This window comes from Anser cygnoides, chromosome 3, assembly GCF_040182565.1.
Source record: "Anser cygnoides isolate HZ-2024a breed goose chromosome 3, Taihu_goose_T2T_genome, whole genome shotgun sequence".
NCBI lineage: Eukaryota > Metazoa > Chordata > Aves > Anseriformes > Anatidae > Anser > Anser cygnoides.
Window position 1 is genome coordinate 100,004,163 of NC_089875.1, and position 15,864 is coordinate 100,020,026.

The 15,864-nt window shown below is 36.9% G+C and overlaps 1 long non-coding RNA gene across 1 annotated transcript; it reads right to left on the reverse strand.

Annotated features, from left to right (window-relative positions):
* Nucleotides 1–2,009: 2,009 nt before the first annotated feature.
* Nucleotides 2,010–15,611, reverse strand: LOC136790511 (uncharacterized). The gene is made up of 3 exons (XR_010830564.1): nt 14,436–15,611; nt 13,456–13,549; nt 2,010–2,488 (listed from the first exon to the last, which is right to left on the reverse strand). It is a non-coding gene; the product is annotated as an uncharacterized lncRNA (long non-coding RNA).
* Nucleotides 15,612–15,864: the final 253 nt, after the last annotated feature.

Sequence of the window (15,864 nt, forward strand, 5' to 3'; positions counted from 1 at the left end):
TATTTTATGCAATGGTCATCTTTGTCATTTAACTTTTTATAATGAACAATGGGCGAAACACTTATGATTCACTGTGAATATATTAAGATTTGAAGATAGTCTCATAATGCACAAAGTGTACATAGAGAGCAACATGTAGCCATGCACAGACTTGCTCTCCAACTGCATATACTTGGCCTCGTGTCAAGGTTTTGTCTGGGACAGATTTAATTTTATTTGTTGAGGCTCACATAATTCTGTGTCTTGGATTTTTCATGAAAATAGTGGTGATACACTAATGTTTTTACTTTTTTCCAGTGCAGTGCTTCCAAAGTGCCAAGGATTTTTCTACGTCTCTCTACTCCTATCCCTCTACAAAAGTAAAGTGATAAAGTGTCCATTTACACTGTGGCTGATCTTGTCTATATTACCAGTCCCTCCTTATCCATGGATATATAGGATTCCTGGAATTTCATCCTTTTTGTGTTTTCCTGCCATGACACAGTCAAATATTCTTCTTGTCTCATTGCAAAATGGAATGCATCCTGGATCTGATTCAGGATTAGTGTCCCATAAGCTGGAAGGATACCTGGTAAGAGGTTTTCCATATGTGATGGCTGTCTATGGATGTGGGTGGCCCTTTCTGCAGCTTCAGCTGGTGTCCCTGGCTCACAGGATGGGAGGAAGGTTCAGAAAATCATCTGCTTACATACACTTTTAACGCCTATGCTCACGCAACCAGAACTGCTTCTTCATTCACCAGTGAACATAACTGCTTTCTATTCCCTCAATTTTTCCTCTTTCCATAATTCTGCTCCTATGAGGCAGATTCCATCAAAGAAGTAGTATGCCCCAAGCACTGGGGTCAGACATGCTTAGAAAAAGACCTCTCACAAACCTACCCTTTCAAGAAAACAATTCTAACTTGAAGATCTATCCCATGACCTTTTATTTCCAGAGGTCATGGAATCAGAGAATATTCTGAGTTGGAAAGGACCCACAAGGATCATCAAATCCAACTCCTGCTCTCTTGATGCTATCTACATTATCTATAGACTGTCCTTCCTGGATCTTGATAAGCCCCTACAGTGCCAATGGTTTCAGGAATTTATAGAATAAGAGCATATCACCTTAAGCATAATATATATCTTTCATTTATTAAATGGAAGTTACATTTCTTACAAAAATCTAGAAAAGACACTCATCTCACAAGCAGACCTTCACACACAATGTCCTTCTTGCCTTACACTGCTACATGCAATAACAATTTAGTGGGATTCCAGTGAGGATAGTTTCCACAATGTCTCAGACTGGGAACTGGGGAGAGGAGTGCCTTCAGGGTGACAGAGAGATTGCAGGAACACATTTTGGAGCATTAGGGGCTTCGTTTATAGAAGCCCCTTTATCTGGACCAGAAAATACTATTCTTCTGTTATGTATTTTCAGTCAGGCTGAATCTTAATCAGAAGATCTTCCCAGGTGTCTCTCAGACAGTTTATATCATCACTGATTCTCCTCCTGGAGCTTGCACTGTTCTGGGACTTAGTCTGGAACAACTTGCCATGGGTTTGAGTGGGATGGAGTTAATTTTCTTTTTAGAGGCCCGTATGATGCCACATTTTGGATTTTTTGATGAAAATGGTGTTGATAAGATACTGATGTTTTAGTTGTTGCAGAGCAGTGCTCTCACAGAGCCAGGGACTGTTCTGCTCCTCGTGCTGCCCTGCCAGCGAGGAGGCTGGGGGTGCACCAGGAGATGGGAGGGGGCACAGCCAGGACAGCTGGCCCAGGCTGAACAAAGGGATGTTCCATACCCTGTGACACCATGCTGAAAAATAAAAGCTGGGGTACAGAAGGATGAAGGAGGGGACATTTGTGACAGCATTCGTCTTCCCTATAAAGCATTACACATATTGAGCCCTGCTTTCCTGGAAGCGGCTGAACACCTGTCTGCCGATGGGAAGTAGTGAATGAATTCCTCATTTTGCTTTGCTTGCACATGTGCAGCTTTTGCTTTACCTAGTAAACTATCTTTTTCTCAGTGAATGATTTGATGCACTATTATCTTTCTGATTCTCTCCCCCATCCCATCTGGGGAGAGTCAGTGAGCAGCTGTATGGTACTTGGCTGCCTGCTGGGCTTAAACCACACCTTCTGCTTCTTGCTAGCAGTATGTTGATATACAGTAAAATGATATGTTGAACTTGTAAAGTAAATAAATCAAATTAATCATAATTATTTCATACATATCTTTTATTCATACTAATCAAAATAAGTGTAAGCTGTACTGGGATCTGTTCAAACCTGTAGATTTCAATGCTTATTCAAGTTTTACAAATTCAACATAAATATGCATCTTTCCTCTATTGTTCAAGATGGAAAACGAAACCAAACCATAACAACAACAACAACAACAACACAGATGCAGCTATTAGAGTTTAAAACTACTCACGAAAACTTTTCCAGATAAAGGAGTCCATGCCTTTCATAGATGGATGCAACTGGCCATCTGGTAAATAGAATAAATGTTCTGTGAAGTTCATTTTTGATCAGTGTGTAGGGAAAATGTATATAGAACTGTTTCACATTCTGCAATAAAGAGAAATTAAGGATATAGTGATTTACTGCACTGTACTTTAAAAAAGTAGGAAGCACTAATGTACTTTTGAGGGTATAACATGCATAATTGCTTTCAGTATGGAATAACAGAATAGGGACGTTAACAATGAAAATGGCTCTATGTGCACAGCTGTCAGTGAGGTCTACAATGACATATTGCTATTATACCTTAAAAAGCTAGAAAATAACACTTATTTCCAGATTAATTATTTTGAACAATTATATTCTCTGCTTGTGGTTATTTTCATACTACTAATACTTTCACATTACTTTTAAGCAACATGAAAATGTTGTTTGTATGTCTTTGTTCAGAGTACTAAAAGACAAATAGCAAGTTGTAACTTATCTAAATAACCTTTTTATGTTTCCTTTTCCATAATGGTCCAAATTTCATAACAATTGCCAAAGTAGTTCTTTGGCAAACAGAACCTTTCAAAAATAAGTTGTGTAACTGTTTTTTTAACTGCCACTTAAAAATTTATCTATGGGATTTCAAGATAAACAGTGTATTTCAAATCATTTATACTTTTACAATTACCTCTAGTAGATAGAAAGCATAATCAATATTTAGGTAAAATATAACAATATATATTTTCTTTCAATTCTTGTTGTAGATTGTGGAAGAGGAACACTGCATTTGGCTTCAGAATTTGTTGCTCTTAAGTCATCTTCAATGACCACTAGCAACAGTTGTACTACAGTTTTCTTCAGGAAGTTTTATAGAGACACATTAATGTTTCTGTCCCAAAGGAAGCAATATCTCAATATTTTTCTTATTTGAAATCACTTCTGTAAATTTTAGCTTCCATAAGTCTCTCCATATACAAAGGTACTCTTGTTCCTTCTTATGATTTAAAGCCAAAAAACAAAACATTTGTTTTCTTTTTCACCAAGCATTTTACATGTAGATTTCTATGCTTGAAATCAAAGATTCATTAACTGTTGAGTTTTTACCTTTACTTCACCTGAGAATAATATCTGACTTTACATTGTCTCATACCAAATTGTCATATAGATTTTAGAGAATAAATTTATGATTTCTTCAAGATATAATTTAAAATATATTATGATTGACTTCCTTTTGCATACAAAATATCAAAATGATCTGCTACAAAGAGGTCATGCTTATTCTGTCTCATTTGTCTGTGGCTTCCGAAGTTAGATCATTTTTGTACTATGCCTGTATAAGAATACGTAGCAGAGTCATTAAAAGCAGCATATATTCATTTTGTGACTTCCTAAATTACATATGGAAAAGAGCAATCACAATAGCACACCTGAATGCAATTACTGTATGCCCTGATCATGCCTAGTTATGTACAAATGATGAGTCAGGTATGTGGATAATTGCCTATCGAAAACATTAGTAAGGAAAAAGAAGCAAGTCTTTCTATGCAAGGAGACTATCTGGGTTTTGTCAAATTACCTAGAAGTAAAAATAATTAATTAAATAAATAAAATAGTAGTTATAATAACAACAACCAGAATTGCTAAGAATATCAATAAATTACTGTGCTGTAAAGGTACTTAATAGACTAATGACAAATGTATGTAATGTATTTCTCAAATATTTTCTGTATGAAAAATAGACTGCAGAGTCAAACTCAAACCTTAGTTATTTCAGCTGAAATTAATGTGGAGGTTATAATGGGTGACTATTTGCAGTCTTTAGGCAGCAACTATATTAGCAGATGTAGATCATAAGAAGCTATGATTAGGCAAACCCTAGATAAATAATCTACTTTTTTTTTTCCACTTAATTATTCAAACAGATACTGTACTACTCTACCGGCAAGTTATAAAAATCTAGAAAGAATAATAACTGTTTAAAGAAAAAAATACAGGTATAATATACTTGGCTTAAATTTTTAAAGCTACAATTCTTAAACTCAACTCTTGCTACCTGTCTCACGCATTGTCATTCTTCCCATTATATTTTATAGTAAGTATTTGAAAATATAAGTAATGATGCAAATATTGAAGTGATAATCTCAGATTTTAGTGAAATAACACTTTGTACTTTTTCCATCCCAGTCACGTTCTGTACAGGAGATGTACAGTCACACATTGTGATTCACAATGAAGAAAAAATACTAGACAAACCCATTTCCTGCCCCAAAGAGGCAGCAATATCTGGCTGTGCGTAGGTCCATTATTCTGAACTAGTATTCTGTGGCTGTCCTATTATTGCTTTTGAAATATGCAGAACAATCATTGTAGAAAGAAGAAAAAAGTAGCCCCTACTGATTATTCAGTTTTATGTCAGAGGAAGTAAAAGAAGCACAAGAGCTGAAAAATACTAACTGAAGGACGTTTTCAAGTGCAGAAATCAGCATGAAAGAAGGCTAGAAGCTGAAGATGTGACAACAAAATACAAGCTTTACTAAGATGAAATTAAAGATTGAAGAAAGTTGGCCACAAAGAGAAGGAGAAGGTGAAAGAAGAGATTCAGGAACAATACAAAATAATGGGTAATGACCTTGAGCAATACCAAGTTTCTGAAGCTGATTTTCCTGATGATGTCATTAGATGCTTTATTACAAAGCCTGACAAGAGAAGGATAGAGCTTTAGTTGTACTGACTGTAACCTTGACAATTTTATGCATGGTTCATAACATCTGCTTCAATAAAGAGCAGCTGGCTAATAACTTGCCAAAATATCAGCTGAATTAGAAAGCTGTGAATCACTGAACTCTACCAATTACATGCTCAAAAGATTCCATGAAAATCAAAACTCCATGTACACAAATAAAGAGTAGTAAGCTTTTGTAGTGTGTCTTACAGAAATGAAATGTTACTAATACATTCTGCAATGTATAACGTTTTTGTCTTTTAGAAAAATAGTAAACTTGCAATGGTGGGCAATGTATGTGATTACTTTTTCGGGAAACTCTTGGAATATATTTATTGCCTCTGTTTGTTAGACTGGTAATACAATTTGTAATTTGTTGTAAAGGTGCCCAGTGCTTCAGATGGATGTCTATTAGTAATTCATGAAATGAACTAAATTCACTCTTAGATGTGATCTTTGTTGCAATCTTTTAGGGATTAAGCTTTTGAAGTAGTTTTAAGAAACCACTTTTGAAATATTAAGCAACAACACTTCCAATTGATTTTGTTTCCAATATACAGATCCCCAAAAGATCTAACAAGAGTTTTCTGAAACTTGCATAATCAGATCACTGTTAAACATTGTAGTTCATAGGACCTTTTGGATTTCAGCAGAGACTGAGTTGGATTTTTACAGCTTTAATTGGTGACTAAATGTTTGACATAAGTATACACATGAGATACAGAAACTCCATTTAGACGTTACCAATGAAGGCAAGGCAGTGTTTGAAAATATAGATACCTGGCCCCAGGACTGTTGTTCAGAACATACAGTTTAGATACCTACACTTCTCATATGACATATGGGAAGGATAAGTGATGAAGAGTGATTAATGACTATGAAGAATGACTCAAAAATATTACATGCTGAGCACACACCTAAAGTAATCTATCTTCAAAAGCTTTCAATGCTTCCAAGCCACAACAGCTGTAGGCGGAGCTGCTGAAACAACATTTTGCAATTATCCCGAATACTTAACTAGGAATTTCAACATTGAACTCCAACTTTAGCCTTAGCATGCTGAAAGACGTATTCCTTGCTTCTGAGATGAGTGCTCTACTCATTTGACTGCAAATTATTTGGAGAACATACTTCTAAAGTTCCATTACAGAATGTGATTCTTACTGATCCAAATAAAACAAACAAAATGAGTCTGATTTTGGTTAAGCCATTAGAGAACTAAACTCTGGGAAGGGCATGCAAAGACTTCCACGCAAACACTGGATTAGAAATGAAGCACCTTGATCTAAGGAGGGAACTGTAAGAGGGAAATAAACTCAAATTATATTTGAGCCAAGAGGCTCTTAAGCAACGGATGGGTACTGGCACCTCAACTTATCTATTTATGTTTTGAGCTAAACACAATAAATTCGTGATAATCTGTTTTTAAAATGCTCAGAGTCTAAATCAACTGGGCCTCTTCAAGGACTTATAAAAATGTTAATTTCTCTCTGAATTTCTCTCTGAGTCATGATCATGCTTATACAGGTACTGACACACAGAATAAAAAATACAGGAAATTATAATCTCATTTCCAATCACAAGCACACATCATTTTGCAACACCTCATGTGTAAAGACTAGCGTCTCCTCTCTCACCCAGGAATTAGAGTGCAGCATTTCTGCCATGAGCAGCCAACAAGGGAACTTCTAACATACAGAGCAAAGCCTATCCAAAAGCACCATTCAGAATAAATGAGACCTGGACCCAGTCTGTCCAACTGTACTTAACGCTGCAAGAACAAAGCAGCAGAGATAATTGTTATAGTGAAGATATGTCCAAAAGACCTGGACTACCTCTGCTCCATAATAATTATTCACACTCAGAAAGGAAACTGTGAAGCCCAGAAGAACTCTTAAATAAAATTTTACTTCCTTTTAACATGTTTGGAACAGGAGGCAACAAGGGCAGAGAAACCTAGGTAACAACTGCTAATTGGTTTTAAATATGGAGAAGGTCAATGAGATTGGCCTGGGGTTGCTTTGGATTATTAAGGCAAATTAAGTTTTATAATGACAATGTAAGTTTAAAAACAATAAAACAATATTCTCAGTGGGAACACATCCACAAACGTCCAACAGCTTGCAAAAATGTATTTTAGAAGATCTTTGACTAGAAATCACTATCTTCCCACTATACCCATAAATGTTAGATTTTATGTCACTGAGGAGTATGGTTTGTTCTCAGCTATTCCACTGTAAATATATCATAACAATCAGGCCACACTTGCATGGCTTCTCTCATAACATTCTGAGAGATACTACTAATAAAATGTGATTTCTTTCTGGCAAAATGAAATTTTATTTTACAAAGTACCTCTTAAAAATGAGAAGGAACACATTAACATTAGCATGACAGGTAAGGATAGATAACGCTCTGTGAATACAGAATAATCTGTATATAGCATTTGTACATACACATACGTGTAGAACAGTTTTTTTTTTCTTAATCATTTTATGCATGCATTTTATGTCTAGCAATTTTAATTTTCTCTCTCTCTCCTCCCCCCTCTCCCCCCATCTTCCCCACCCTCTCTTCCATTCCCCCCTCCCTCCCCGCCTCCTCTTCCCCAGAATAGCATTGCACATATAGGAACTGTTACTGAGAGTATTTCAGATTTTATTAAAATTAAAATCCAGCCATTTGAAAAATATAATATTTAACAGATTAAAAAATACCTTAAGGCTGATAGAGAAGTTTCATTTAGGGCCACTTACTACCACTAGCAGTTTAACAGAACTCATTCCTGAAAGGTGAGAATGACCTTTCTTGATTGAACAACTTCCCATGGTTATTCTTCTGCAAGTAGGATGAGGAATGTTTTATATGAGACAGCTGTTGAACATAATAGAATAGTAAATTACTTTAACCAATCTATTTGCCAGAGAGTTTTTTTAGTATATTTTCTTTTTCACAAAAATAATAATAATAAAAATTTATATGAATTGACTGTATGTGGAAATTCTCCTTCTAACAACCTTTGAAAATGAAGCTTCTGTCACAGAGTATCTGTTAGTAACTCAAACATCCCATGTTACTAGAACTTTGTGCCTAAACCAGTTCAAGGAAGGAGAAAGGGTTGTTTAAATTCTGTCCACGTTCACTTCTCGGCTGTTTTGTTAATGAAGTTAACAATTTGTGAACTGTGATAAGTCTGGATGGAAAATACATTAGTACTGAAAGACATTTTTGTGGTCTTGTGTCTCCCACTAAGGAGTGGGTTTTTAATTGCTGTTGGTGGGCCAAACGGGAATATTATTGCTGAGACAAAACATCCTTTAAAAATTAACATGCTTTTGAATCATTTGTTCCCTGAAATAAAGACCACCAAATCCATCCTTAACGAAACAACTGAAAGTGGTAGAAGGATAAGTCATAAACAAATAAAGAAGAAAAAAGGATTTGAGCACAACCAGCATGCCCAATAACATGCTTAAAATTCTGTCTTTTCTTTCTGCCTTTTATTTTTATCTCTGCATCTAGTTTTATCTGCATTTCTACTATTCACCACTTGCAAACTTGAGTCCTACTGCTAATGAACCTTGTAAAAATTCTCTAAGATTGTTGTGGTTTAACCCAGCTGGCAGCTAAACACCACACAGCCGTTCGCTCACCCTCCCCCCTCCCTCTCTGGGATGGGGGAGAGAAACGGGAAAGTGAAGCCTGTGAGTTGAGATAAAGACAGTTTATTAAGACAGGAATATAATAATAACAATAATAATAATAGTGATAATGATAATAGTATTAATAATAATAATGTGTAAGAAACAAGTGATGCACAATGCAATTGCTCACCACCCACTGACCGATGCCCAGCCTATCCCCGAGCAGCCGGCCCCCCCACCCCGGCCAGCCACCCCTATATATTGTTTAGCATGACGTCAGATGGTATGGAATACCCCTTTGGCCAGTTTGGGTCAGCTGTCCTGGGTCTGTCCCCTCCCAGCTCCTGCTGCACCCCTAGCCTGCTCGCTGGCAGGACAGAGCGAGAAGCCGAAAAGTCCTTGGCCTGGTGTAAACACTGCTCTGCAACAATTAAAACATCAGCATGTTATCAGCGCTCTTCTCATCCTAATCCAAAACGTAGCACCCTACCAGCTACTATGAGGAAAATTAACTCTGTCCTAACTGGAACCAGGACAAAGATATTATCTAACTTTTCTGCACAAGCCCAGCACTGTCATATTTAAACAGTTCTGCCTAAACAAGGCACAGGAAGTAGGAACAAAAACCCCTACAAACTCTGAGGATCCCCTTCAGAAAGCGTTCCCAGATTGGCTCTGATTTACTTCAATAGGATCAAGGTATCTTCTATAATAAAGCTCTAATCATTTCCTAAAATTTATTTATTTTAGAGCAGTGGTTATGCCACTAATCCCAAATATAGCAGCTGAGAAATTACAGAATCCTCTCAGAAATGTGTAGACAAGGACTAAATTTGGAAGATTTAAAATCTATTTAGGATAGTAAAATTCCATATGGAATTTATTTAAATAGAGCTCTTCTTCTTCTTCTTTTTTTTTTTTATTTCTTTTGAGACCTACAAAACAAGTTATTTTTGTAATAGTTTTCTGTCTAATCATTTGTAAGTCTCCTCAACATTGTAACATTAATTTTCATTTTATCTTTTTTCCACTTCCATTTTATCATGTTCCTTGAGGTGGAAAAAAATATTTCAGAATCTTGAAATGGCAGATGCTTCACCTTAAAAAGTGTGGCTCTAATTTTAGATACAGAAAGTAGGGTTTTCAAAGGAAACTAAACTGCTTAATCTCACAAGATTCAGTGACTTCCAATGGGATTTTTATTTTGCCCCTTATGTACTTTTAAGAATCCTTCCTCTGATCATAATTTAAACACTTGTATTAAAGTGGTAGGTTTTTTTTAGAAGCAGTAAGCAACAAGAGTTTCCACTGACTTCAGTGGGAACTCATGATTTCAGGAAGTAAGGTTACTTTTAGCACACTACTGGAATTTTAGTATTCACATCTAAAGATTTTGATTGAAATGCTCGAAGTCAACCTATGAATTCAGAAAAAAAAAATCACGGATAAATAAAAAAATTAAAAGTAAATCTTGAAAGCTTTCCCAGTGTGGTGTGAAATGTCTTCCTTGTAGAAATACGAAGTAGCAGACAAGGGCTTGGCACACGCCTCGTATGGGGGGAACATGAAAGACAAAATACCTTGAAGCTATTCTGCAAGAGCTGTCTCAGCCATATGCCTAACAGTTGACTCTGTTGATAAGAAGTGAATAAATGAGAATGTCTCATGAATCCATTTTATCCTGATTTCCTCAGAAAGTTATGTGAGCATGTTATCTCTATGTATTTCTGCATATTCAAATAATTTTCAAATCATTAACCAAGTTCAACTGCATATTTAACGGCAAATTATCATGCTCCTAAGATTCATGACAATATGCAGCCTAACGAAGGACAGTGACCATATCACTATTTCCATTTAGGTAAACTATATCTCATGTAAGGTAGAGTATAAGTATCCTCTCACTGGAATAATTTAAAACCAAAATCACACCTTTTTATTTACACAAGGCAGAGACAGTTACTGAAAAAAGTGGATTCTTCTATTAATTTCAAATTAAATTACATATTTAATATCTATTATACATATATATATATTTCAGTGAAAAAAACAGTCAGTTAAATCCATTAGAGAGAAAGCTTCAGTTAATAAAGCTCGTCATAGACATCATTCTACCTGAGAATTATGCATGAGACTGTTTAGGGAAGAAGACCTTCTCAAAACTAACACATGCAGACTCTAACAGCAGCACAGTCGGAACATGCTGATACTGACTCTCATACAGAAGGTCCTATACTGACATGCCAGGATACACAGAAGTTGGAAAGAGCTGCCAAGGAGACCACAGCAGAAATTGTTGCATGTATTGCCTGTAAATTAGTAATTATATGACTTATTGATATCAGGATCTCTCTCTATCAAGCCAGTGATAGAGGATTATCTGGCCAACCCATATTATCTACCCTTTTTGGTTAGCTGTGTGTGTAAGCTCATAAGGTGTAAAATGGTCAACTGAACCAAATAAGACTTTATGAAAGTAGTGGGCTTCAGGACCCAGAGAATTTCTCCAGTCCCAGACCCATAGAGGTGAGGCTGCCCCAGCGCTATGTCCCCAGTCTGCCCAGAAGCCAGGCATACAGACACACACACACACTTACACACACATATGCCCACACAGTACTAACACAGCCAACCATGCAGTTCAAGATGGACAGAAAGCGGTGCCTTCACTGACACACACAGAATACAAATCACTCACATAAATATTGAGCATCAGAGATGTCCTGATCCTCTTCTTCCCCTGTGGCTGATGAGTACTGAATTCACTACTGTTCACAAACAGATGCATACTAAGGGATGCTTTGTAACAGGTTTCAGACACTTGACCTATCCCGATTTCCCAGACCTCCAAGCCCCTTGGTCTCATTGTTTCTCACTCTGGTTGCTGGCACTCAAACCTCTTACCATACTTTCTTGTTATTCTTGCTTCACTTTTGCTTGTGCTTATACACAAGCTCAGAATAGAGAGTGCACCCACACAGGAGACACTTAGATAAAGGATTTATTCAGTGTAGGATAGATAGCAGCAGTCAAGTACAAGGCTCACTCACACACAAGCATATTGACAAGCCCTCTGTTTACACACCACTTAGTCTCTTTTACCAGCTTCTCCCTCTATTTTCCAACATTTGTTCCTAATTCACCACGATTTCTTCTCTTACTACTTTTGGTGTTTACCCCTAAATATGTCTTGCACATTCCCACAGTCCTTGGCTCTGTTCCCTGCCAGGTCTGAGTTTAATTTGCTTTACTTGATCTAGTCAGAACCACCATAGGGATACCTCGTATGTTCATAGTATCAAGGTCAAAACTGACCTAACAATCTGCCCTGTGTATAACTCATAATAGAGAAAAATAGTACAAAAATTGGATTTCTGCTGTGGATTCTACAACAGCCACAAGTGGATGTCTACAAAAAGCTGCGCAGCTGACATAAGAATGTTATACTTTATTTCCCTTCAGATAACAGCATTAAAAGACAGCTAATAATGCATATAACTTTTTCCTAACTTTAGCTTCTACTTAAGCAACAGCTGCATTTCTTTCAAGGATAATATCTGATTGCTTTCCTACCCATTTACAGTTTGAACAATTGCAAGCAGGTAAGATGGCCTGATCAGAAGAATTTTGAATTAAATTATCCAGACTATGACAAAACTTATGCAAACAATCTAGAGCATTCAATTGCTAACATATATACTTAGGCACAATTTGTCCAAAAGAAACAGGATCACCATTTCAGTTATAAATTTATATTTTAAAGCACATTCTCACACATATTTTAAAGCATTGCCTATCACATTATAAAATACATCCATCATAAAAAAGCATAATATATTTATGACCCGCATCAATTTTGAAATAACCATTTTTTTTAAAGACACGTATCTATTCTTTTCTATTATTTTAACTAGAGCACAATGATATCTACCAAAACTGAGGACTGAAATAAGTTTTTTAAGAAGTGAAATACGCATAGTATATCATTTGGTAAAGAAAAACATACACAGTATATCCTAGAAGTTTAACATAAAGACTGGGACAATGTCTAGCTTCTTATGACTGTATCCACTGACCAATCCATGGATGCCAAAGAACTAGGACAATATCCTCTCAGGCTGGAGGACGATTGTTTTCTAAGGCCATGTAAACTCATTGAGGACTACATGCAAAGCTATGCTTCCCCATGGTTATATACACGGTGCTGTGCAGGATAGGGAAGACTGAGAAAACGATTATGTACAGCTGCCCACACTTGTGGGTTCTTTAGATGGAGGAACGAAGCCTCCAGAGAGCCCAGTCTCTAGTGGCTGAGGCTTCCACCGCTGCTTTAAGTCTAGGTACTGAAATATAGCCAAGTTTTTCCAGCACACTTCCATAATACCACATTGCCACTGTGTACTTAACCTTTCCCTAAAACCTTGCAGAGCAGTTTGTATTACAGCTTTATAGTCATCCCTATCATTCAGAAACAGGAGTAATTCTACTAAAAAGACGTGCTTAATTTTCTCATTATATAAACCCAATGTAATACATTTTTAAACGTATTTTAATCAATAAAACATAGCCACCGTATAAATGAGGTATGCTCTGTAGCAAAGCTGCAGTTTGAAAATCTAGCAGTATCTCTCCTTGCCTTACCTCAAGAATTGATGTATTCAAATGGTAACACTGTAAATAATGAATATGTTATTCCAGGATGAGACTGAGGAGAAAGTAGAGGTTTCCAGTTCTTCTGACAAATTAAAAAAAAATAAATCCCTTGATATATTTTCTTCTTTAATTCAATCACTTTATCTGAAAGGCTACTTAACTTAGTGTTTATCAATATAATGCAGATTTTGAAAATGAAGCTTTAAGAGGAGCATGGATTTCCTGAGAACACTCAGAAAGCTAGACCAGGATGAGAACCCAGCTCTCCCATGCCTCAGTGTCATAGCCTACTCAATCATTAATTTGCTGCCATCAAAATAATGTGCTGCATTAGCTACATAACAAGGAAAACACACACAAAAAAAATCTGAGAGCATTGTCCAAACACTTCTTTAATTCTGGCAGGCTCGGTGCTGTGACCAGTTCCCTGGTGAACCTGTTCCAGTGCTCGACCACCCTCTCAGTAAAGAGCCTTTTCCTGATAACCAGTCTGAACCTCCCCCATCGCACCTTCAAGCCATTCCCCTGGGTCCTATCGCTGGTCACTAGAGAAAAGAGCTCAGTGCCTGCCCCTCTGCTCCCCCTTGTGAGGAAAACTCCCACACTTCCTGCAGCCTGTAGCGTTGCATGGGGCTGTTGTGCCCTAAGTGCAAGACCCAGTACTTAGTTTTGTTAAACTTCATATGGTTGGCCTCAGCCATTCAATCCAACCTATCCAGATCCCTCTGCAGAGCCCTCCTGCCCTTGAGTAAAACTGTACTCCCACACAAGTTAGTGTTGTCTGCAGGCTTACTGAGGGTGCACTCGATCCCCTCATCCTGATCACTGATTAAGTTGTTAAAGAGAACTGTCCCCAGTACTGAGCCCTGGGGGACACAACTTCTGACTGACCACCAATTAGATTTAATTCCATTCACCACAACTCTTTTGGCCCCACCACCCAGTTTTTAACCCAGCGAAGCACATACCCATCCAGGCCTTGAGCAGGCAGCTTTTCCAGGAGAATGTTGTGGAAAACTGTCAAAAGCCTTACTGAAGTCTAGGTAGACCACATCCACAGTCTTTCCCTTATCTACTGAGTGTGTCACCTTGCTGTAGAAGATCAGGTTAGTCAAGCAGGACCTGGCATTCACAAACCCATGCTGACTGGGCCTGATCACTTGGTTGTCCTGTAAGTGCTTTGTGATGTCACTCAAGATAATCTGCTCCGTGAGCTTCCCTGGCACCAAGGTCAGACTGACAGGCCTCTTCTTGTAGATGGGTGTCACATTTGCTAGCCACCAGTCTACTGAGACCTCTCCTGATAGCCAGGGCTGCTGATAAATGATGGAAAGGATCTTGCCAAGCAATTCTGCCAGCTCCTCCAGTACCCTCAGGTGGATCCCATCTGGCCCCATAGACTTGCATACATCTAAGTGGTATAGCAGGTCGCTAATCATTTCCTCTTGGATTATGAGGGCTTCATTCTTCTCCCTGTCCCTATCTATCATCTCAGGAGGCTGAGTACCCAGAGAACTGGTCTTGCTGCTAAAGACTTAGGCAAAGAAGTCATTAAGTACTTCAGCCTTTTCCTCATCTCTTGTCGCTTTGTTTCCCTCAACATACAAAAAAAGGATGGAGATTCTCCTTAGTCCTCCTTTTCTTGTTTATGTATTTATAAAAACAGAGAGAAATATTAGTCCTGTCTTGGAGATAAAGAACAATGACAAACAGAAATAGAGTACATCATCCACGTTGTATACAAAACAGATTAATCTCATTATTATAGTTACCTGAAGTTACTGAATTTAGAGTTGTAATCTAATCAGAGTGAAAATCTTCTATAATGTCATCTAATCCCATTCAAAACAACATCGGGTGTTTAAATATTTTCTGTTAAGGTAGTACATGTTATTAGTCAGTAATTCATTGTCCTTTTGATCATTCTTAAGAGCACATTATGCACTATATATGTGTAGTCTCTCTATATGTTTGTACCATGTATTTTTCCAAAGTTGAAAGCTCATACAATATGAAAAATATATTTTGCTTTAGTAAAACAGTAATACATTTTATTTATTATATGTAAAATAGGATACATTGAAAGATACATTTCTCAAGAAAAGCAACGAAAAGCCACCAATAGGAGTGAAGACTTACTAACTAGCCCATTAAATGTAGGATATAATTCCTGATGAAGAAAAGTTTCATCAATGTATATTTATATACATTATATATATTATATATTATATTATTGTTATATATTATAATTATAATATTAATATATTAATATAACATATTAATTATTATTATTATTATATATTATATATATATATATTATTTCCATCATTTATTGGCAGTCCTGGCTATCAGGGGAGGTCCCAGTTGACTGGCGGCTAGCAAATGTGATGCCCATCT